Raw genomic sequence first — 24,639 nt, 5'->3', positions numbered from 1 at the left:
CTGTGTTTCATTTCCTGACTGAAAACACCTAAGAAATGATTGCTTCACAAAACCATGTCAGGATGCATTTTTCCCCTGGCATTTAAGCCAGCTTCTTCACAGAAGGAATCATCACTTGATATTAAAATTAATATCACCACTAAAAGTTCAATAGCTAACCCTGCAGCTGAATCTCATCCACAGGAACTAAGAAACTTTTAGCTAATTTTTTTTTAATAATACATCTCTATTGAAAGCAGTAGAAGTATAGTCAGTGTAAGGGGAAGGAGATTTTGGTTCCCTTTATTCAGATCACCCTATATACAGCTGCTTCAGTCCTGCAGTAAGTACTACAGCATGATTTAATGGGGGATGCTATAGAACAAAGATGAAAATATGCCAGATTGTAAAAATAATAATTTATTTTATTTTTTTTTTCTAATTATAGTTTCTTCTCAATGTTTTGTCTTAAATGGAAGATGTTTTTAATAAATTACTCTTTGCAGAGCCACAAAACTTCAACAGTTTAGACATAGGACACCCATGTGATTGATACATCTGGCAACATGGAAATCCTTCTCTCTTATTTAATCTTCCCCTCGACAGAACTTCTACAGAAACCAACAGATTCCCCTTTGTTTAATTTTAGTTCCCTGAAAATATCTTTCTTTTATTCTAGATGCTGCTTGGCACAGCAGTCATGTATACTTAAATGTAAGGTCAAACGGGGGAGCTTGCCTGAGAGATGGGTGTGCACGTACTCAGAGATTTGATGCTGCAACTGAAGGAAAGGGCTCCAGCCTTGTAGTTCTGGGGTGTCCTGGGCCAGATTTGGCACTCATCCCATTTCTCTTGAACTGGTTCAGCTTGCTAACTCAGCAGCAATCTCTTCATTCTTTTGGTGGCATGCGTTCTGCTCAGTTAGCAAGCTGAATCAGCTCACAGCAGGGTCCAGCAAATCACCACAAGGTGCAGGAGAAAAGCAGGGACTGCAGAGCAGGAGAAGCACTCTCTCCTCCTCTCAGTACTGCGTTCTCCATGGATGGAACTTCACTCTGAGATACATCAGGAAAACCCAGAACTCTCCTTTCTGGAACTCTGGACACAGACATACACCTAAGTAAAGAGTTTGCTGATGGCCAATTGAGGCCTAGAGCCATAAGCACTGCCATTACTCTGAAGGAGGCCAGGCTGTTACCTGTTGCCAGGGGCTTATCACACCCTCCCTGGTGCAGCTCGGGACCCTCCAGCTGAACAAACAGCTCATGTCAGTACTCTCATCTGCTTCAGTGCAAATTTGGAGGGCTCCTTTCATCTCTCCCTCAGTGAATGCTGTTTGGTAAACACAGGCAGACTTTGTCACAAACTGACAGTGAACAGATGGGTAACGCACCCTGTCAGCTCTGTCTGCACCTCCTCCAAAGGCATACCGAAAACTGCTGGTAACATCCATTATCTTTTGCATAGTGATCACAGCCATCAGTTTTAAGCCTCAGCGAGGGAAAGCTGAAAGGATACAAGGAAATGAGGGGGTTCAGCTAGATGAAGGACCCTGTGAAAAGATTATAATAATTCCTTTTTTTCAGCAGAAGGGAACACTTTGGAGCCTACCACACATGACGGCTCTGTACTGTTAAGATATCTAGAAAAGTGTAGGCTTAACAGTAACTCTGAAGGTTTCTGGTTTTAAACATGAAAACTTAAGATGAAAATCACTCCTAGTGTTCACTGGTTTCTGCCCTTTGACTAAGAGCAGCAGGCATTGTAGGAGATAACAGGAAAACAGGTGCGGTCTTTCACTGACTCACAGCTCAGCAAGATGGGGAAGTGGTTTTTTGAGGTGAGTTTAAAGATTAGTTACCAGTTTAGAAGTGAAATCTTTTGCAACTTCCATTATTGATAAGGCCAGAGAGAATTCCTTTGTTAGTGGCACTATATCAGATCAGAATACATTTTCAGATGCTGTCAGTGAACCAGAAAGCAGCAAGAGGATTTCACGGGGAAAGAATAATCTTATGAGTCTCTGAAATGAGTGCCCTGCTGGCCTGCTGAATGTGGGTAAAATCCATGATTAAATCTGCCACCATTCCTACTTTGCTGTCTGCTGTTGTTGGACTTTATATCAAAGATGGGTCAAAGTCTTAATCTGAATTCATCTTGTATGTCTACTAAAGATAATTAAAAAACCCCAAAACTTACCAGGGCCAGGTTTGATTTCTTCTGAATTATTTCCTGGTGAGAAGACTTTTACAATTATCTGTTCTGCTGCATGGGGGTTTTTGGAACATTTGGCTAATACATATGATACAGATGTATGCATATTTGGGGCATAACAAAATGCTCAGATAATTTGCTTACTAGAAACAGTTAATGGGATAAGCAGAAGCCTACTGAGTATGAGAAAGAATGCCATAAAATAAGCTCTACTCTTTAAGAAGCAAAAAGATGAAAACCATTATGCACAAAATCCTTTATCCTGAAAGTCCCACAGACTACATGGTGGGTAAAAAAAACCCTATTGTCCTTCATTGTATATATGAATTGGAACCAGGAATTAAAAAAAAATAGATTAAAGGTTGCTCCTAATCTTGTTGAGAAGTGGTGTCAGCTTCTGGCCAAATTTTTTCTTCCATGCGGCCGACTGGGAAAGCTGTGGAATTAGAGCACAGAAAGGATGTGAACAAACACAATGAATCTACATGTCAAATGGCTGCAAACCCCATGTCTCATTCTTTAAGAACATTTTTGTTGTAATACACAAGCCAAAGTCTCAAAATACTGTACTGGTATTTCCCATCTTTACTCCCTTACTCATTAGTCTTTTCCAGACCCACAAGTTACAATGCATACTGACGTTTCGAAGTGCAACCTTTATACAGCAGTAGCTGGCAGATTCACTCTGAAGTGGCTACACTCAAGTGGGTTTTTTAATCTACTTCTGGCTATGAACTCAGAGGTTACAATGAAGGCAAGTTATTAGAAGATAAAAATTAGGAAATGCTCATTCCAAACCAGTATTTGGGTAGATAAATATTTAAGCTGATTTAAATATAAGTTAGAATTTTCTGATGAAGAAAGATCACAGAAAATGTAATCATACTGAAGCTTAGATTTTTAGGAGAGACATAAACGTCTTATGGAAACAATTGTTCCTAATAATTAAAGGAAATAGTTTTCTCTCTTCACATGCAGTCACAAGTATATTTCTATTTCTTAAATAGCAAGGAAAGCATAAGGCATTTATTGGCACTGTATGACTAGTTAACAGGACTGATGGCATCCAGCTGCGCCTTTAACCGTTCACTCCAACAGATTTTTATGCTCTTGACCTGTGCTGATACGGCCACTTCAGGAAGCAAAACTGAAAGTACAGACTGAATTTATGTGGATCTGTAACAAAAAGGAGTGTTGTTGATCCGCAAGGGTATTTTTAAAGAAGTCTAAGGCATTGTCTAAGGAAATAGCACTTAAATTGTCCCGCTTTTATAGCACAAATAATGGATTTATCTCCATTTATGTATTACACCAATGATGGAACAAATGTACAAATTTAAGTAGTCAGGACCTGTTGGACCAGACAGCCAACCTACAATGAATTAAGTGTTCCCTATTCCTCTGAATGCTCAGATAAATAACTGGTATAATAGTCATGGAATTGCCTGCACCAAACCCATAGGGATCCCCACTGAAAATCCCTGCTTCCACAGAGTGGGACAATGGTACAGCTCATGAGTGGGTGGAAGGATTTTATTATTCTCTGTTACTTGACCAGGAGATGGCAGTGATTCCCTCTGCAGAAATAAGAAAGCTCCAAAAAGACACAGAACTGCATTTAGGAGTAGGAGACAGGGAAAGACATGCAGAAAACAGCACGCTTGACCTCAGTGAAAAAAATCACGTTGCAGATAGCAGAGGGAATACAGCTAAGCTGCTTTTCTTGTTTCTGTGACCATCTTTACTATTTCTTTAGTGTCTAAAAGAAAGAAAAATTCTTGAAGACACACAGTTCCCAGAGCTTTTGATTTGGTATTAGTTTTAGCACTATATTTCAAGACCAGCAAATTTATAACTGTCAGTCAGCAGGTGTATGTTAATATTACTTGTATTTTAGTTATTTGTGCAAATATGCTCAGAAGCTTGTACATTAGAAAGAAGCTGAAAAAGCAGAAGAGATCACCTTCTCCCCAGGCTCCTCCACAGAGAAACGCTGGTGCCAGTGCTGTGACTCAGAACAGGCAGCTTCTCAGCACCGCTCCCTGCCACTGCCCCTTTGTGCTGTGTCCATCTTCCCCCCTTGCACCTTCCTAGCTCCCACTATTATTCCTGGAGCACATCCTGGGCATGTTCTGTAAATCCTCCCTGCCTCAGGCATGGTCCACACTGACAGCATCAGTCCTGAGCTGCCCAGGGAGGCTGTAGGTGCCCAGAGACCAGAAGTGTCCAAGGCCAGATCGGATGGGGTTTGGAGCAACCTGGGCTAGGAGAAGGTGTCCTTGCTCATGGCAGGGGGAGTGTTGGAACTGGATCCCTTACAACCCATAGCATTTTGTAGAAAAAAAACTTGCTTTCCTAAAGAAGTAGTAGGAATTGTGTGGCTGTGCAAACTCTTACTGTCTGGCCTGCAAAATGTAAAAAAAAGCTTTTGAAACAGCTTATTTTCTTAATTTTGCTGAAGTTCTACAAGTACGCTACAGAAGGAATATCCAGGACAGACTGCTGAAAAATATAGTGAATTTGGTGTGGTTCTTAAAAGATATTAATGCTAACCACATTTCAAAAGCATATTTATCCTGGAAGTATGAAAGTTTGAAATTTATTAGATTACTAGGACAGATCCAGTTGGGATTTGTGTTATGCTGCCCCATTAATCTCAATTCAAAAGAAATTTGCAGATTTTTACCAAGAGTCTGGCAGAATAAGTGGAGTAATATAATTTGCCCAAAGAGTAACATAATTTTGCTTCAAAGAGTTAACACTACAAAAGTCATGATGAACATTCCTAGCAAACAGCTCACAGAAGCTCCCATGAGAGAATTTTTTACATTAAATATTCATTACATCACTGTAAATATACACCACAAGTTAGTCCACAATGTTATGTCAATGAAAGAAAGGGCATGGGTCTTCCTGTAAATTATGTCATGTGGCTTTTAAAAGACTTCTACAGGAAAAATTATGTAAGGGCTGTTGGAATAGGGCTTTTTCTGCATCTTTGTAATTTGCCTTTCAGTAGGTATGTGTGATGGTTTCTGTGGTTTGTTTGAACCACTTAACTGCTGTCATCTGCATCCCACAGAAAAAATATTCATCACCATCTTGTCAGTCTTAACTTTTTCTACCCAGCAAGAACTCCTCCTCAAGCTGTCTTTTTGCAGGCTGGCATTAACTACTTCCACATCATGCAATTCTCCATCCTCCAGGCAGATATAATACAGTCCCTTGGAGGTTTTAGGTGTACTCTAGGCTCACACTGAAGCTCTGCAGACAGAACACTCCAAGTTCAATAGCTTTATGTTGGATCACACTGTGGCAAGAAGGCATTTTGCAAATAAATGTAGGCATACTCTCTGTGGGATCTAAACAAGCTGGCTAACTTTATTTCAAGCCAAGAAGCTGAAAAGTCACATTAACACAGCCTGGAGCATTGTGGAGCAAATTCACCTCACCCACAGGTTGGAGGACAGAGATTGCCTTTCAAGAAAAAATTCTTGTACATTTACAAAAACTAGTCCAGTTTCAGCTAGTTGTGGATGCAGCCAGTCTCCGCTGAGTCAACTGGCTTAAAAAAAACCTGCACCTATGTTTTGGTAATTATCGTAGTCTATGCCTAAGGAGAGCAGCAACTTTTCTTTCAGATGTAATAGGTAAATGAAAAGCAGCCTTTAGTCTCTCAGTGGCTAGAAAATGTATGTCAACACCAGGTACCGCAGTGTATGTCACTTGGATGGAAGCACACTGCCATGGCATGAAGGAAAACAACACGGAAGAGGTTAGCATTATTTCTCCATTAAGCTTCTACCATCCTGTCTCATAACAGTCCAAAGAGAGAAATGACAGACTTTGCATTAATATGTATTTGTTTTATAGTGTTCTGTCATACAGATATGAAAAAGTGTTACTTTTAAACATTACTGCACTATTTGAGCAAGAGAAAAGGTGAAGCTTTTTGTCCCACTAGCCAGTATTTATCCACAAAGTTTGCTTTTTAGTAAGTTTCTTTAAAAACTTTTTATATTCTTTGTAAACTTTCCTCTTATACCTCCACTATAGGAGGAATATTTATATTAATTATATTAGGTATAGTATAGTATAGTATAGCATAGTAGTTTAGTTTAGATTTAAATTGTAGCCATCTGATACAGCTTTAAAGGTTCATTTCTTCAGTGTCAACTTGCTGGGTTTACCCTCATACAGTCACAAAAACCTCAAAGCAAATGCAAGGCTATTTGACTGAACACACCAAATCATGGATTAATTGCTTTTCGTGAGATAATAGTTCAGACAGGTATCATAGCACAACTTGTGTATCAGAAACAACATCAGGGCAGGAAAACGAAAAGGTCCAAAAAGCTATTGTCTCTCGCTCTTTTAGTGCAAACTAATGTGCATATATATGGTATATATCAGATGATACCTGGAGAAGGTACATTTTTGATGGATATGATTACTATAACTGCAGCAACGTCTCAGTGACAATAAATCCTGTTTAATATTTGATCATTAGAAGGATCTACTTCTTTGCAACATCTCTTTACATTTTTCTTTAAAACGACCACATTCTTTCATTTTGTCTAATAAAACCAAACTGAATTAAATTGTGTTCTGGGCCTGTCATTTTCCAGTATTTTGTAATCTATTAATTAACAGGCATAATCTTCTTTTTCATTTGTCCTTTATAAAAGCTACACCTTTGCAATTTTGGCCAGGTACTTGCTGTCTACTTCCTTGATCCTAGTTAGAAATCATATTTGCATCAGCTATATATTCTCAAAAGTTTAAGACAAATACAATCAAACCCCTCCAGCGTCCGTGAGTCTGTTTCTAACCTATGTCAGGATATGTAGTCTTGAAAATGAACCTTTTATGTTATCCAGTAAAATGACATTCACTTCAATTCACCCAAAAATTATGGCCCACAGAGTACAATAGAGCATGGATTTCCTCACATCTGGAAATCAGAATCATACTCACACTCAACATCAATTTCCTTCCATCCTAACTTTCAGCAAATGTCATTCTGGCCTGCGTGCTGGTATCAGCAGATGTGCTGCCTTGCTTAGCCGTTGCAGCTTTTTTCCAAATGGCTTCTAATCTTGTTGGTTGTCAAGCTGCAGGGTAGGAAGAATCTGTCAATACACATAACTCCAGCTTCCTAAATCCCTCTGTAATTCTCATTCCAGTCAATGTCAGAGTAATTGCAGTTTCATATGATCAATGTCCTAGCCCAAGTACAGTTCCCCATCTTCATAAATATTTCCTGATCTTTTCATCCAGAAGATGGGATGGGAGATCTGTAATTGTTTTCTGTTATACTTGTTTTACCATTTCAGTCTTTAGCCTCAAGTTCAAGGTATCTCTTAGTTGCCATCCATGTGAATGCTATTCTGTTTTCAGCATAATTTCCTTCCCCATTCAGACTGTCATATCTCCTCCTCTGTTCTCTGTTCTCTCCTCCTCTGTTCCTCTTTCTCTCAGGAAAGTTGCCTGTCCTTATACTCCGTATCTGGATAATGTAATATTACAACCTATTTCCTGAACAGGACACATTTCAGTTACACCAATTGCACCAAATTTGTCCTCAAGCAGTGGATGTCCTTGGTCTCCCAGTCTTGTTTGCCATTTCCCTCCCTGCCTCATGCCCTCCACCATGCAAAGTATTCAACGGCTGAACAGTAAGCAGAAGCTAGTCTGCCTCACTCAACATTTCTCATACCTGTCTAGTTGGAAGAGGGGGTTATGCAGTTATTACCTCTGTAAAATAAAAATCTAGGATCTTATATTGGATCAGGGTTAGCTCTTGTTTCAATAATAAAAGGTGCTCAGTGTAAGCTCTAAGAGACACAAGGCAAAATAGCATTACAGAGGAAAAGCTTTTCCCATATTTTTAGCCCTTGTAAGCTCCCAGAGAGTCAGTCAGCTGCAACAGCTCCTATATGACTTGTAAAAGAGCCCTCTCTCTGTTTCTGGACAGCAGTTGCTAAAAGCTAGAACAAACATCAAGGTCTCTGTGAAAAATAGGTTCAAAACTCATAGATGCCTGTGGAAATTTTGATTTCACTCAAGTATTTCTACATCTCAAAGTCAGGCTTTTGCCTTTCACTTTGCAATGTAGGTTTTGCAATTTATATCTAGAGATATCTGCATTAGTGAAAACACTCTAATATGTCCTACAGCTGGAGCCATTGCGGTTCATGTCACCCTGCTTCTTAGTGCCAAGGGGATAGGCATGTAGCCTGAAGACTTCTGATCATTTCAGGAACCCTGGCTGTACTAGTGCTACAACTTTCAACACCAGCGGCCTCTCCTCCTGCTCCAGGGAAACACAACTGAACACCCAAGTCACCTACCTTAGTCACAGAAATCACATAAGGTTTTCCAGCTCACACACTCACTGTGCACGTTATTTCATTTTTATTTTACTTGAATACATGAATTGCATATGCATTAGGCCAGCTATGCCAGAAGCATCACAGAAACTTATTTAATTTGACAGCCTGCTGAAGTGGAACAGTAATGTTACTCATTACTTCCTAGGCTGAAAGTCTACCAGAGCAGAGACATCTAATGGAAGATTTCCTCTCCTCTGTGACCTACCAAGAATAGAATTGCTATTCTCTGTCTCAGTTCTGAGCAACAGATCAGCATGGTGGATTCAAAGTGTATGTAGTCAGGATACAGTAAGGACACTTTTGATTCTCAGAATATCCAAATAGGAGTAAACATGTAATTGATAGTCTCCAAGTTCAGTAAAAACCAGCTATGAAGGCTGTGTACATTTACTCTCATCCTTATTTACTCTCATTACTTTCTGAACTACCACGGCCTAATTTCTTATCTACTTCAATTGAAATTCCGGAGTAATTTCAAGACTCGCTTTTCTGCTCCATATGAGCATCAGGACTGAAATAGTAGCAGTACATTTGCAGAATCCTGACATGCCAAGCAATGAAGTAAGTCCTTTCCTTGCTCCTCATGGAAATGCAGTGGGATTAAAAGGATAATAATTGACCATGTTCTTATTAGGCTAGCAAGAATGAATCTCTGGAATGGGATCGGATCTTGGTTGTCAAGGTTTTAGTGAACCTGTACAATACTGCAAAGCTACACGGGCATCTCTGGGAAGAATAATGCAATACAAAACTGTTTTTCAAAACAAAAAAAGCAAACTTTAAAACCAGGATTTGATGCAATTCCAACAGGTTTGATAAAATTTGCCCTATTACATAAACAGTGAGTGGATTGCTCATTTTTAAACAGCTATCATAATCTGAAGGACACATGGTCCATTGCTAGTTAATCCTAAAATTGTTAATACTGTGCAATTCATGCTAAAATTCAAATCTTGATTTGGCTAATGTATTCAGTTACATCATTATCACCCATTTCAGAATGGAAATTGTTTTTTAAAAAGGAATCTAGCTTCACATAAATCTAAACTGAACTTATTATTGCACAGGATTTCAGTCATATCCACTCATTCTCATTTCTAGCTAGATACAGCTAAACAGCTTCCATGCCCTCAATAGTGTTTTGGAATCCACAAAAACATTGAAGCAGCTTGTTAGCATAGTGATATAACATATTCATTATGCGCCAGCTGAAGTATTGCAAAGTTTGGATCTGTTGTTATGAAGATAGATTGATACTACACAGGATTCATTACAATTTTACATCATTCTAGCCTGCATTGTCCCTGCTTTCAAGCTAAAAGTAAAGAGCTATTTCCCCAGCAACTGCAGAATGATTCATTTCCATCCTTTCACAGTACACAACATCATTACCTCAGTGCCAAAACAACCTTCTGATGGAAAGCCCTTCTAAATGATAAATTATACATTCAAGAAGTGTAGTTTAGAAAACTATTACATCCCAAAACTGTTCTCTCTTGTATTCCAACTGTTCTCTCTTGCATTCCTAACTTGAATATGTCAATGAGGTGAGGAGCTCCAATTTTAGTAACTATTTCACCAGGGTGTACATGTCTGTTATGCAAATACTTTCAATAATAACTCACAGAGAACTTGTACATTCAGTTGCAATCAACTAATCAGGTGTTTGCATTCCCTATTTACATCCACCCACAGTCATGGGGAATGTACATACAACTTAAAATCATACTTTTATGCATGTATTTGCCATTTTTTAAAAAAACATACTTTTATGCATGTATTTGCCAATTTTTCAAAACTGTGCAATCTATCATAATCAAAAAACTTGGCCAAACATACGTACAGTCATACTTAAAAGCAGCACAAGCATTTCTGAATACGAGTTACTGCAATCAGTAGTATTTATGCATTTATGCAGCTGCACACACCATTTAGGCTGTGCAAGTGCTGAGCGCCATCCTTCTGATTAACAGCGCTCTCTGAGATTTCATGAATACACATGTACCCCAGGACAAATTATCAAAATCTAATTAAAAAATTATACATCTCCCACTATTTAAGGCTCTCTGTAAAGTCTACAAATTGTGATAAAATAGAGGTTCATCACCATTTTCATTAGGGATTATATTATTCAAATGTCTAAAATTAAGTAAACCCATGTAAATACTTTAGTTATTTGTTTGAATCTTTACTAGTCTCTAACATAAGAACACCATTCCACACATTTGGTTCCCTAGACACCTGGCAGTCTTTTGAAAAAAGTAATAAAAGCTAGTAGTACCTAGTTCTTACACAGTGTTTTCACTACTAGATCTTAAGGTTCTTCACAAAAGAACTAAGTCTCTTTATAGTCTTCAGTTTTACCAAGAGAAAATCCAATCTACGAATGTTTATCCATATTTTGCATGTAAAAGAGGTGCATGAGCAATGCAAATTATTATTATTGTAGAGATAACTCAGTTGAAAAATACACCATCTCTGGTTTATTACACTTCTTAGAATTTGCTTCCTGAGGACTGGAAGAAATGGTGAATGTTTGAGTCTTTAAGGACTGCAAAAATGTACCACATGATGCATTCACATTCCCAAGGCTCATGAAAGTCAGTAAAAGTCATACATCCCTTGCCAGGTTATCATTTCATAGTGACAGGTAGGAAAACAACATCAGTCTCTCTTGTCTACAGTACAGAAATAAATATTTAATCCTCTTTATTGGATTCATTGTTGCAAAATTTCAACACCTTTATAGTTCATAACTGTAACTTCTATACTCAGAGACCCTGAAAGTGAGATTCATTCATTAAACAAGAAATACAATCAAGACACAACAACATTTTTTGAAATGTGACCATATTACCTTCATGGAATAAAAACCAAATGCTTCAAAGAGGACAAGATGTTCAGTAGTTGTCAAGCAGTATTTCAGCTTTTAAGAGAAAAAGGAAATGCACTTTGGGTCCTAGTCTATTTTTACTTATCTGTATGTTTGCCTTGTCTCATTCAAACATATACACGCCTTGAAATACATCTCCATCTGCTGAGAACTACAGCATGTTGAAATGGTGCTGTGCTTTCATAATGATTGAATGAACTAATCCAGACCTCAGCTAAATACTGTCATAATTACACAGGAATGCCTAACTTCAAGATTCTATAACCACAAGTTAGACTGATGCAACTCCTCTGATTTAAGAGAAGATAGTCAATTGTGAAATTTCCCTTGTCTCAGATTAGGCTGAGGGTCACAGTATATCAACCACGTCAGTTACTCTGATATACAGCTGTACTTTCCTCCACAACAACAATTTTGACAATAGAAAAGCCCTTCCTCCACATAACAAATTATTAATTAGTAGAGAGCAAACATGTCTTACAAATAGTGAAAAATACAAGACACACCTGGCTTTCCTCTAGAGCTTACCAGTACCAACACAGGGGGATGACCAATTCCCACACAAACATCCTGAGCCTATCTTCCATGAAGTGAACTGTGCAAGTGATGCCCACGACACTACCTGATGTTTGACATCTGTTTTTCTTCTTAAGAACACAAACTATTTTACATCCTTAAAATCCCTTCCTTCTTGGCTAAAGGCCTCAAAAAACATGCACACATATGGCTGCCTTATAAGGAAGGCATTTGTTACATCTGAAGTCTTTTCCTTCATGAATCCAGTGCAAGGTGTTGAACAGTGATATTCTGTCCCCGAAATTCTCATGCAGGTCATGGCTCCCTACTCATACCATGGTTGCTGTCAAGCAACTCATGTTCCCTACTTTGAGATAACTCTGTAGCTCTGCCATCTCTCCCATGCTCCCTTCCCTTACAGTATCTCCCACTTCTCTTGTCCTCAGAAACTCCCAACCAATCCTATAATGTCCTACCATCACTCACACTGCTGCCCTCTCAGTTTTAGAATAGCAAAGACCAAAAATTTCTGTCTTTCCCCCCTTTTGTTGTACTTCCTTGTCAATTTATTTTTGTTTGCTCCCTCTTTTCAATTACCCTTTCCTCATCAGTGTCCCACAATGCAGCAAAGGTCCTATCACACATGAGATGACTTAGGCAGGTAAAAGGCAGCACAGGCTGTTTGGCCCATTGGGGTCGATCACTTCCACTGAGCAGCTGTTCTGTGAGAGATGATGGACACCTCAGCTGCTTGGTGACCAAGATGGTAAGTCAGCAAGAGCCTGTGTTCTGCATGGTCAGAAATTTGGTTGTACTCTTTTCTGTCAGGCCTCAGGGGCAGCAAAACATGCAGGCTTGCCACTTAATTGTTATGCCAAAGAAATTGTCCTGCAAAGCACATGATGGACAAGTCTTTCCCAGAGCTTCTCACACAGTAACTAGGTGACATATCAATATTTCTAGGCTTTCACACAGCCTCTTCTGTGGCGTTCATAATGTTTTTGCATTTCAGCTCCCCTTCTGCCACAATCATATGTGACATGTTATGTTTTATTTTAAAATATGCACATCTTAACTTTACTTGAGAATTTTAAATAGAATCTTTGCACAGCTACAGAACATATGTTTGCTTCTACTAATTGATATAAACTGTTTTACTTTTTATAGAACTCTGTTCAAAATAATTGGATCTAAAGCAGAAAATAAATTGTTTCAAAGTGGAATGGATGACAACAAAGTGCTGATAGATCAGCCCATTACTGAGGTGGGATCCCAAGGGAATCTAATGGTATCAGTTCTGCTCTGTGAAAATGTGACTCTAAAAGCATGATGCTTAGTTCCCCTGCCTGCACAAACGGCAATATGTACCTACCTATTCTGAAGGCTTGTCCTCAGATTGTAGCATTTTTGTATAGGTGATGAAAATTATGAATCCACATTCAAAGGGTTAAAAAGCTTAAAAAGAGTAAGATTATGCTATGAAGAAATGTTAACACTTAGAAAAATATGGATGAAAATTGAATTGCACAGACAAATATGCTTTACAGACAGTTAAATAACACTGCATGGCATGGCTGGAAAGCACAGGCCACCAAATGCAGCAGCAATACTGAATGAATACATAGCTAGAAGAAGGGAACAAACGCTTGGTAAATTGTGAAAATCTCCATTTGAAACAGACTACATGTTCTTTTATGCAATGAGTCCTGGTAAACCAAGTACTTATTAAATTATTCCTCCGTTCCCATGCCTGCAGCCTCATCCCATTTTCTAAAGCAGGAGCAGCACTGGCACGGACAGTGGAATCAGACATGCAGACATCAGACAGACATGCCCCATACCCCTGCCTCCGTTCCCAGGCAAGCACCTGAATGACCAAAAGGGCCATATGGACTTGCCATAACAAAACAAAACTTCAGGAGAATGGAAGGACATACAAGTAATTGGCAATTTCCAACCAAGCCCCCAAAAGGAAATGAAAAGTACTTCTCCATAACAGGTATGTTCTTGAAAATGGGATAATCTTTCCTGGGGTAAAACATACTCTGACAAGGGTCCCTGTAGTACTTCTGTGGTGCCACCCAAATCTTGACAAGAGGCCACTGTGCTGTATAGCAGTTGCAGTCATTAATGCTGATAGAGATCCTGTCTCACAACAGGAGTTATAAGAAACTTTAGAGATGTATGATGTATTAACAAATGGTTTTTCAGCTTGGGTTCCAGAAGAAATGGTTACAGCACAAGCAGTAACATGGTAAAGAAATGGACTCACAGAAACAAACATTTTACACATCTGTTGGTTTGATACAACTAAAATACCATTATAATCAGAGGGTAGATTTTAAAAAGGATAAAGCCTGAAAAAATATTCCTGAAAGGTGACACAGATTCCTGGAGTATAAAGTACTTTGGTGTGTTGTGTAGTGACAAGTCAGTTTCATCTTCCTTGTAAATCAGTAGGATTTACCTTGACTAGAAGAAGAACAGGATCATAACCCTAAGATAAAAAATACATACTAGTAACTAGTACCCACCCAGTCCCCAGATTTCAGAGAGCTCAAAATTCAAAAGACATTTTAATTAAAGTCCAAAACAAAACAGAAAAGAGATGGCAAAACCAAATCAGTGTACCTGATTTGTTTTCTCCAATGCTCTCATTTTGCTCCCTCCTTACTCAGATGGTACAAATAACAGGATTTGAGGATTTGCTTTACACTCAATATGTACAGCCACTCCAAGCCCAAGGATTGAGCCAGGAGTAGGAATTGTCTGTGCAGAATCTTTCATTACCATGAGAATCAGTCAGTCCCATTTTTTCAGTACAAGAAAACACTGAGCAACAGTACAGTACAGAAGTCAGGGACATGTAATGAGCTGAGAAAATTCTGAAAGCAAAGTAAAAGCCAAAAGTATTCCCAAGAATGCTTCAGGAAATTTAATGGAGCCAAACATCAAGAAGTTCTGCCACAAGTTTCTGTACAACGGACAGGTGCCTTCTGTTGGTTTCCTGTTTTCATTTGATCCTTGTAAGAGACATTCAGGGCCTGTAATTGAATGTAAAAAGCAATTCTAAGCACAAAACTTTGACTAAATGAGCAGATGGTGACCTTATCCCTGATTGTTAGTTCACCAGGCCTTATGTGTCTGGCTTTCATATTAAAATTTAATCAAGATGACCATACAGATGTAGAACAAAGTGGTTTCAAGCTACCACAAAGCAAACAAGGAATGTGTCTAAACTGAGCAGCTTTGAATGGCTGAAAACAAAATAGCTTGTGACTTGTTCTTAGTAGGCTTGTTCAAATATCAGAACTTAATAAAAATTCTCTTTAGCAGTTTGTTATATATAACAGTAGCAGTATCACATTCTCCGTTTATAGAAACATACATTTCTTCTTATTCACTCTGGCATTCTTCAAATAGTAGTATTAAGATTTGTATTCATACACCCTGCAAATCCTGAAGACAATAAAATTGTCAATCTTTAGCTTTTAAGAATTAATCTTTTGACAAAACAATCAAATCAAATTTAAAAGAGAAAAATGGTTACCTGGCCATAAGGTCCACTAGGTCAAGCAGATACAAGGCGAGCTGGAAAGAGCACTACACACCTTACAAGATCAGATCAGTCTGAGTACAGAGAAGTGCAGTCAGTCTACAACAGAGTTTACTAAAATGCACAATTCTTGGCTGGTCCAGCGCTACGTTACACGTGGCACCTCTGCAAAATCTTCAGTGTACTTTTTGACCCTATTTGTCTAGGAAACCACAAGCTAGAAAGTCACTGGGTCAGTTTATATTCAGTTAGTATCTCATGAACCCACTCAAGGTTACTTAAAGTAAAGAGTTTGGGTTTTCTTCCTCCCCTGACTCTAGGGTATTTTTTATGCTTGGTTAATCTAGTTTTTGAACCAGTGTTAGGTACTTGGCCTAAAGAGCTAGGCTTTTCATTTTCCTTTCTTTAATTAAAGTGTCATTCTTGCACAATCCCTAATATGGACATCAAAAAACTATATTTGAATCTTTTTACCAGTATGACAAACCCTCTCTCCACTGGAGAACAGCTATTGAATTGTCAAGTAACATAATATTCATACTGCTGCAACACCATGTGCTGATTTGATGCAATAATCTGTGTGTGTAAACAACTTGGTGTTTGGAAAGCATGAGAGTCCCACAATGGTACATGTGACTTTTGAACAGGAGAAGGCTTTTATGGTTTCATCCAGAGCCACATAACATTATCCTGAGAATTCCAAACCATCCATTCTTAACCAATGAATCAAATTTTTTCACAGCTGCCCCACACACAGTTTGCACATATTCTTTTTTTTTTTTTTTTGTATTTTGAAATACCACTTGTACAGAGTCTAAATGTGAGCAAAAAAAAAAAAAAAATCCAATAGCCACAAACTACTCTCTAGACTTCTGGATGTAAACGGAATATGTCCACAGACAACACATACAAGTGGTAACCACAGCTGAAGATCTGATCCACCATACCTGAGCTAGGCTCAAATAGGTTTATAATCATGTTTCATGATTTAAAGAGATCTTAATATCTGAAAATTTTTCATGCTTGCTCTGATAGGCAGCTGAACTTTTTCATAAACAAATATATTTCATTTATTTATTACAAGTGCAATAGGTCAAATACAGAGATTCAATACTCTTAGACTGGGAAATACTCGTGAGTCTAGAAATTTTAAGGTAAGACATTTTTTTTTTAACTGTCCTTCTCTTAAATGTTGTCTCAGGGAAGTCTAAGAAGGCACAGTCATTAATCCAAGATTAAATTTACCATGGTATGATTTGCATCCTATAATACAATATGATAGAAATTAAATGCTGAAAAGACACAAATATTTAAATGTTAAGAATTTCCAATTAAAAGGTAGCCTGTAAACCTGCAAAGTCCAGTAAACAATGAGAAAAAGGATTAAGATTGTGACCTAATTTACATGTGAAAGAGCTCAAATTCTGCTTAATTGCATTGCAGACAAAACCCTGAATATCTAGGGTATGGATATTAATTTCTCAGAGAAATCTCTACCTTCTTTCTCTATTTGCTTAAAAGATACTTCATCTCACTGGTATTTACAGATCTGCAGAAAACATCCAGCTAAAATATATCAATAAAAGTGTAACAAATACTGATACAAAAATTGTTTTGGTATGACTATTTTATTAATTTCAAGATCATTTAGCTAAATATTCTGCTTATCTCTTCCTCTGCTGGATGGTCCTGTGAATCCCCTAAGCTTTCTACCTTTAATTCATAATTTACATAGAAATAAATAGTAATTCATGAAACTTATGCACATTTTGGAAAAAAAAAATCTTCACTTATGCATTCCTTCCTTTAAACTTCTTTTCATCTCCTTCTTCTGTATCTATTATCACTCAGGTTACAAACAAAGAATCATGCTCTAACTGAGATCACATTCCCATACTCCACATCAGTAAGACTCCCTCCTATCACAGCCTCCAGTAGGATTGTGATTTTCAGTCAGGTCTCTGGCACAATTCACTAGACAAGGAGGTTCAAAACTATCTTCTTTCCTCTCCTACAGATCATATGAGACTTAACACATGTACACAACCCTTTAATGTGCTTTCTAAAAGCATACTGGAATATTAAATTTTATAGCTCTAGATTTGTAGGAGTTTGTGTGTACTTTGTGTAAGAGTCTGTCAAAACTAGGATAGCTGTTGCTCCTCTTCCTTTGGTTATTAATTTCCCTCATGGCATTTTTTCCTACTTTGTTCCAGACTGGTTTGCTTTCTGGATTTCACTTCCAAGGGATGTTCAAGTGGACTCTAGGTACAAAATACAACATGAATTAAAGTGAACAAAATTTACTTGTTAGCAACCTAAAAAAACCCTGCTCCTTTATTCATTCAGGGCAAATCCACAACAAACCTCAGCTGAATTTAACAGCTCAGTAAAAAATAATGCAACTCAAATAATATTCACTACTATATGTTTCCTAAAATTATATATGCACATTCAATTTGTTCTTCTGGACTTCTACTGTGAGACAGAAATTAAGTTCTCCTATACCAATTAAAGTTCCCCTATAAGTCCATCTATCGACAGGGCAACAGTTGTTTGCTTCAGCAACAGCTACTCAGAGATTCGTGCCCAATCTTCCAGGCTTTTCAAACACACACACATAAACTGAGATTCCTAAACAGATACCCAGGACTCTCACGGGGATGTGGAGTGTTCCCCGATTTCAGCAGGGTTTTATAAGTACTTTGAACATTTAATATACAACTTCACATAGAGACTTAGGATCCTTTGTTGGAAAGTATATAACTTTCTCAGTTAATTTTTAATTACTTGTATGCAGTACCCACTCTCGGCCAGGATAAAGTTTGTTAAAACTACTCCTGGCAAGCTTCAATAAACAAAACCAAAGGGATTTGAAGTTTGGGCATCTGAGATTTTAAATTTAGGGTCCTTCAAGGACATTGGCATAACCAGAAGATACAAAGGAAATTAAGGTCTTGAGAGCTGGAGTCTCCTCGTCTGAGCAAGAGATAAAGACTAAAGAATGAGGACCAGATTAGCATGAAGAGTGAGAAATCAATAACCAATAGGGAACAGAACACTAACTAATGAAGGGATTTATGCAACTTAGAACCAATGAACATTAATTTCTTTGTTTGCTAAAAGTGTATAGAGAAGTGAATGAGTCTTGTACTGGGGTCTGTGTGGAGGCCAGAACTTTGTCATCTACATACACACACCTCTCAGCCAAGAATAAAGTACTGTCTTACTCCCTAACACTAAAAAGGCAAAGAGTCTTATTTATCCCAAATATTTCAAGGATTTTGGTAACACCTCCATATATCAAAACATCTAAATTTGCCTATTCTCCCAACTTAACATCTTTCCCTAGGTGAAAATTGACTGCAAATCATTCAAATATATTAATACAAAGCATGGAGTTTGATGTTTTATATAGTTCTGTTCTAATACCTGGTGCAGGATGATAGGACACATGAATACATGTTTACCTTCAACCTACATGTGCACCCTCAACCCACATATGAACAGGAAGAACTTCTGGGACTGCAAATTATTTGAAGTGCTTTTCAACCTTTCTTGGTATTGACATAATTTCCTTTGGGAGTGGAACAGACCCTGTCATAAGTTATATTTTCTATTCAGTACAGTAGATCTCATCTAGTCTGGCAAAGGTTCTTCTCTGGCAATTAATTTCATGTTTTATTCATCCCAGAATTCTTTTAAGCTCCAAATCAAAATGCCACTTTGTGCATTGCAAACCACACATTACGAACAGCCAGTATCACAAATAAAAGTGCTTTCTGCATAGCAATCAGATTGCCTCTTTTCAGAGAAAATGAATCTAGCTCTGTATTTATCTCACTAATTGCACTCATAGCATCACAAATTATCACCCACCTCCCATTTACATTATTCAAAACTCAATCTCCCTAAGTTACTAAACCAAAAGTGAGCCATACGTCTCCTCCTGAGACCCAGAAAACACATAATTTGAACTGTTGATTTATATGAACTAGATTTATCAGGAAAAAAGTTTAGATACCATAATCGATAAGAGAATAATCACCTGAGAGCATGTGTGCACTGTAAATGCACTGCTTAGGAGAAAAGAGGACAGCTGATCCAGCACATTGCTAAATTTATGCCTCTCTGAAAATTATAAACGTGAAGAGCCAGTGTCTTACCTGTGTTCAGTTAAATTCAAGAGATGATGTAACATCCGAATGGAAAGCACTGAGCACTTTCACAACTTCCCCCCCAGGTGCCCTCAAGGCTCTAATAAGTTTATGGGTAAGGTTAGTCAGTTTCATTGTTCTGTTGCACAAATGAAAACCAAAATCTTCCATGAAGAGTTACATAAATGTGTGTCCCAACTAGCAGGGAAAATGCATTGCACTAAGAGTTACAATTCAGGGACCAGAATCTGCTGTTCTTATCTAGGCCCTGCTCTCACTGATGTCAATGGGTTCTTCTGCTTGAAGCTGTACTGAGTAAACACCGAGAGACGGAACCACCAGTTGAAACGCTGGAGCTTAGAAAGTAGTGGGGATCAAGGTGGCAACTGACTCTATAATAACCAACAGACAAGCTACCGTGGAAAAGATAAATTTTCTCTAGGGTAGAAGCTGCTGTACAAGACTGCTAATTTAAAGGTAAATACTCTCACTGCAGTTTGATTATTCTTGTATGAACTACTGAATTTTTGTGATCATTAATCTACCAAATTCCAGGTTTTGCTTCTCAAAAATTTTTTAGAAAATTCTTGTAAATAATGAATGATGGACTGTACTATGTAAACATTATTCAGTTTAGCTTTGAGAAAATTATCTAAACTAATCACCAGACAGAAGATGTTCCTCTTCTTTCCTTAACAATGATCATGTATATTTCATAGATATAACATGTATACCAGATTAAGACTGTATTCAAAAAGCACAAAATGACAACAAAAAAGGTTTGTCACTCTACATTTACTTCTATTGCCCTACTTATTTTATTTATTGTATTTATTTGACACCCTAACAGACAAATGCCTTTATTTGTTAATTCTACTCCTCATTTATCCTGAGTAATATAAATTTTTTTGTGGTATTGTGAGGAGGAGACATGTACTCTATGGGCCACAAAAGCACCTCCATGTTGTAGTATCTCCACCTCTTGGCTTGAAATTTGTTGGCGGCGAGCGTGATCAGAACTACACTGGAAGTCTGCATGCAAGCAGTTTTGGCATTGCACTGTAGCTACAAGAAAAACAGCCAGGCTGAAGGCTTGAATTATGATCTTGGCCCTTCCCCTCCTGCTTTCCATGGCCAACTTTTTCTGAATGTCCTTTCCAAAACCTGGCATCATAACAGATGTAAAAGAGTGGAAAGAATGATGCCCAGAATCTCTTGAATGCACTACTTTGGTTGATCACACCCACAGTGAGCAAGCAGCCAATAAGTTTATCCTTGAGGTTCTCAAGAAGAGAAATACCCTCATATCTTCTTTTTTTTTTTTTCTTCTCTTTTCCTTTCTTCCTTTCTTTCTCTCTTCTTTTTAGCAAGTTAAGCTGCATTTTGTATTTATTTTTGGTTTTGTAGGGAGATGGATTATGAGAAATCATAATTAGGGGTGTTTTTTTTGCTGGTTCAACTCAGCCTAGCCTTTGCATTTCAGCACTAGGAAGCATTATGAATCGAGAGCCAAATATATACGATTTCTCTGCAATGAAGAACCTGTCCCCTTTAAAGAGAGATTCTGTGAAAAGAAACTTTGTTAAATAGCTCCACAGAAACACTTCTACAGCTAGCAAAAGACTTTTGTACAATTAGCCCACTGACCTTCAGAGGATTTGGATTTTGCTGGCAAATATATACTTTCTTCACTTTCCTACACATACAAGAGAAGGACACAGGAGGATTTGATCTTGCAATCAAATATGCAGGGATTTTATCCGTAATGAACTATGTACGGCATGAATAAAACATTTGTTATTTTCTGCAAACAGACCTTCATATTTATGAAGTTGTTGGTTATACATAACTCTATTTGTAAGTATGTTACAGCCTGACAGGGTTTGTAAAACTATTGTTTTTCAATTGATTTTGTCTACTTTGTGACATAGATGGTCAGTTATTGTTTCCTCCAAGGAAAGGTGGAAAAAAATAATTAGTCTTTTTCCTAACTGCCTATATATATGCAGTTTTTCCCAGGATTTGAGACAAACAAAGGTCTATTTACATGAAAGTGTAATGAAATACAAAAAGGAAAAACTATCCAAGTGCAGTTGAACTGAATGCATTTGAGTAACTACCCTTGAATGCAGTTTCGCAGTGTTTACTTAGCTTCATCCTTTAACTTATGTGGCTTTTCTACCCTAAGAAATACCAAGAAGCATTATGTTCCTGGAGTATAATACAAGGGTCACCAGTTTTGCTCTCATGTAGGAATGATCACCTCCTCCTCTTAACTCATACTTCATAACCTTTTCAGACACTGTAACTCACTATAACTCTAAAAGAAGAATGACAATAAGAAGGATAAATGCTTCTGCTAGCAGTAATTTGAAGTGAAGCCTGTACTTGAACACTTGTATGTGTAGAATCTTCAAGCAAGTCCTCTGAAACAGACTTCCCGGACAACACTGGTCATTTCTTTTCCACCAATAGGTGCGTACACACTAACACCATCAGGATGTTCCATCTAAAAATTATGCTTTTGGCTTGAGCTGTCCCTTCAGGATAAAAATACTAGCTGCCTATTGTTTATGTATCTACTTGACAATTGTACCAATGATGATGGAATTCTGCCATTTAAAATGTGTTTCATGCAAATAGTTGCTTTGAAGTGCTCCACGTTTCCTGAATGAACAAATAAAAAGTTTGTGTAAAATATTCAGGGAAAATGTCCAATAACCCATCAGCATATAATTGTAGTTTGCCTTTAGGTTCACACAGTCTATCAACAAATCTTGTTTTAAATGTACCGAGGCTCTTCCATTTTAAGTGGCTTTCCTGGCAGAAACAGTATTGATTCAGCCCTGGATCACTTGTAAATAAATCATGGTCTCCAGATAAAAAGCAGAAAAGGGAAAAAATTTCTCCCTTTCCCAGTCACTATGAGCCTCAAACAGTTTTCAGATGTGTCATATGGGCAAACTGCAGTTGCTTGCAGAAACAGTGGTTTGTAAAGATCCACGAAAATAGACATGTGCAAAGGGATGGAAATATGGCAGGAAAATATTTCATAGTTAATGTCTATGCAAACCTAGTCAATGGTCCTCCAAACAAGAGGAGGAGAAGCAGAAGGAACAGAAGGAACATCACATGGTTTATAACCATCATATGGTTTAATAATGCCTGCCCACTCAATAAATTGAAGTGACTCCAATGTTAGAGACAACGAATGAAGTAGCTGTAGAGAATTACCAGTTTATCATTACTTAAAACATTAATACAAGTACTTATTCATACAAGTATTCTTACAGTACTTTGAACTCTTACCAAAATCCTAGTAGAACTACAAGCAGCCATCATGGCATCCTGGAATCTTCACTGAAGGATCAAAGAATCCTCTGCTGAAAAGGCAAGCAAGAAAAATGGTCTATAGTCAGTTCTGTCTCATTTGCTTCAAATATTCTGTCTGCAATTCCCCTTCTCTGGAAGACAAAGTAGGAGGAATCTTCTCCCTGATGCTAGTGTGAATTTAGCTTGTGCTTTTGTGCCTCCATGGAGACAATGTAAACACATCTGTTTTCTTTTTATGCTTCTGATGGAAGCATTCTACACAGAATTCATCATTGCACTGAAAAAACACATTATCTCAAGGCAGAAATGGAGATCATTCCTTACACAATGAAAAAAGAAACCTGTTTTAGTTCATTTTCATCAATGATCAGTGTCATCAAAAGAACAGAGGAGTTTACAGCCATATCTTAAAGCTTAGGGTTTGCGTATCCTGATACTTGAATAATAAAATAATGTTAATAAAACAGTTGATGTTAAGTTCAGTTTACAAGGGGAGAAAAAGAAATATAAATGCAGGATACTCATTGTCATCTGGAGAAATTCAATATTCTACAATTCTGAAATGTCAACATTATAATGCTGTCACATCTATTATATATTGTTGCCTTTCATGTAGTCTCTAAAAATTGAAAGGTAAATTAAAAAGTAATTCCCAAGGTCTGACAACAAAACGACATAATCTGTAACTTTGCGTTTCCCCTAACATCTGTGCACTGCCAGTTGAAAGAGGAAAAGACATTGACTGCATTGCAGTGGTGTCAGTTTTGTTCCTTTTCTTAAAGATGTTCTGAGAACTGGCACAGGAAAACAAAAGTTTAAGCAGAGTTCATTGTTGCAATAGTTGAATGTCTATTCAGTGCCAGAGGCACGTTAAACTGGTTTTTTACCAGTCATAACATTAAGGGCAATAGTCAGAGTGAAGTATCACGTTTGCAGCGTGCTATACCCTCAGTGCTGTTTTCTAGTAGTTAATACCCTCCTGGCTCTGAGTTCTGGCAGCTTCTTAACTCAGCAATAGCAAGGTGTGAATGCAGACAACTCAGCCTCATGCTATGCCTGAGCTGAAATATCTTCACGGGATCTGGAACCTGTGGAAACCCAGCAGTTCATCACAGAGCTTAGCCCCAAAGGTTTAGAAGTGGTTCCATGGCATGGGGTATATTTACACTGCACCCCAACATGTTCTGTGGCAGCCAAACTATCCAAATTTTCCCATACCTGGGGGGGATCCTGTTCTTCAGCAGGTAAGACATTAATTCTGTACAGATCTATGTGCCAAACTCAATTATATTTTGTTACAGGCTGATCCAAAAGCTTCCGAGCTATTGATCTCTTCTTATGTTGCATTAGTAGTACCCAGTACTTGTTCAATTCCCATTGAATGGACTGGTGGACAGAAGGTGGATAACACAAAATTACCACCAACATAGATGGGGTGAAATGAACTGCAGCATACTGATTATGGGTTTGATGGCTCAGGCCCCTACTGCTCCATAACAATATGGTAAGAGCAAATTACCACATGCAGCACAATGACAAACATGCTCATTAGCAAAGGTTGTTGTTTTGCCCAGGAAGACAGTCCCTTCAAAAGCA

General features: G+C 37.9%; 1 long non-coding RNA gene across 2 annotated transcripts in view; it reads right to left on the bottom strand.

The window, feature by feature from the left end:
• Positions 1-550: 550 nt before the first annotated feature.
• The window catches only part of LOC135456428 (uncharacterized), a 39,647-nt gene continuing 15,558 nt past the window's right edge, over positions 551-24,639 (bottom strand). The window contains exons 2-4 of one of the 2 annotated variants that reach the window (XR_010442541.1): positions 23,020-23,093; positions 7,171-7,307; positions 551-2,629 (exon numbers count right to left, since the gene is read on the bottom strand). This is a non-coding gene — a long non-coding RNA (uncharacterized LOC135456428). The remainder of the gene's footprint in view (positions 2,630-7,170; positions 7,308-23,019; positions 23,094-24,639) is intronic. The other variant, XR_010442542.1, reaches the window with a different exon arrangement.

The sequence above is a fragment of the Zonotrichia leucophrys genome, chromosome 20 (genome assembly GCF_028769735.1).
Source record: "Zonotrichia leucophrys gambelii isolate GWCS_2022_RI chromosome 20, RI_Zleu_2.0, whole genome shotgun sequence".
In the NCBI taxonomy this organism is placed as follows: domain Eukaryota; kingdom Metazoa; phylum Chordata; class Aves; order Passeriformes; family Passerellidae; genus Zonotrichia; species Zonotrichia leucophrys.
The sequence above is the reverse complement of the archived record's forward strand: the minus strand, read 5'-3'. Positions and strand labels throughout refer to the sequence as shown.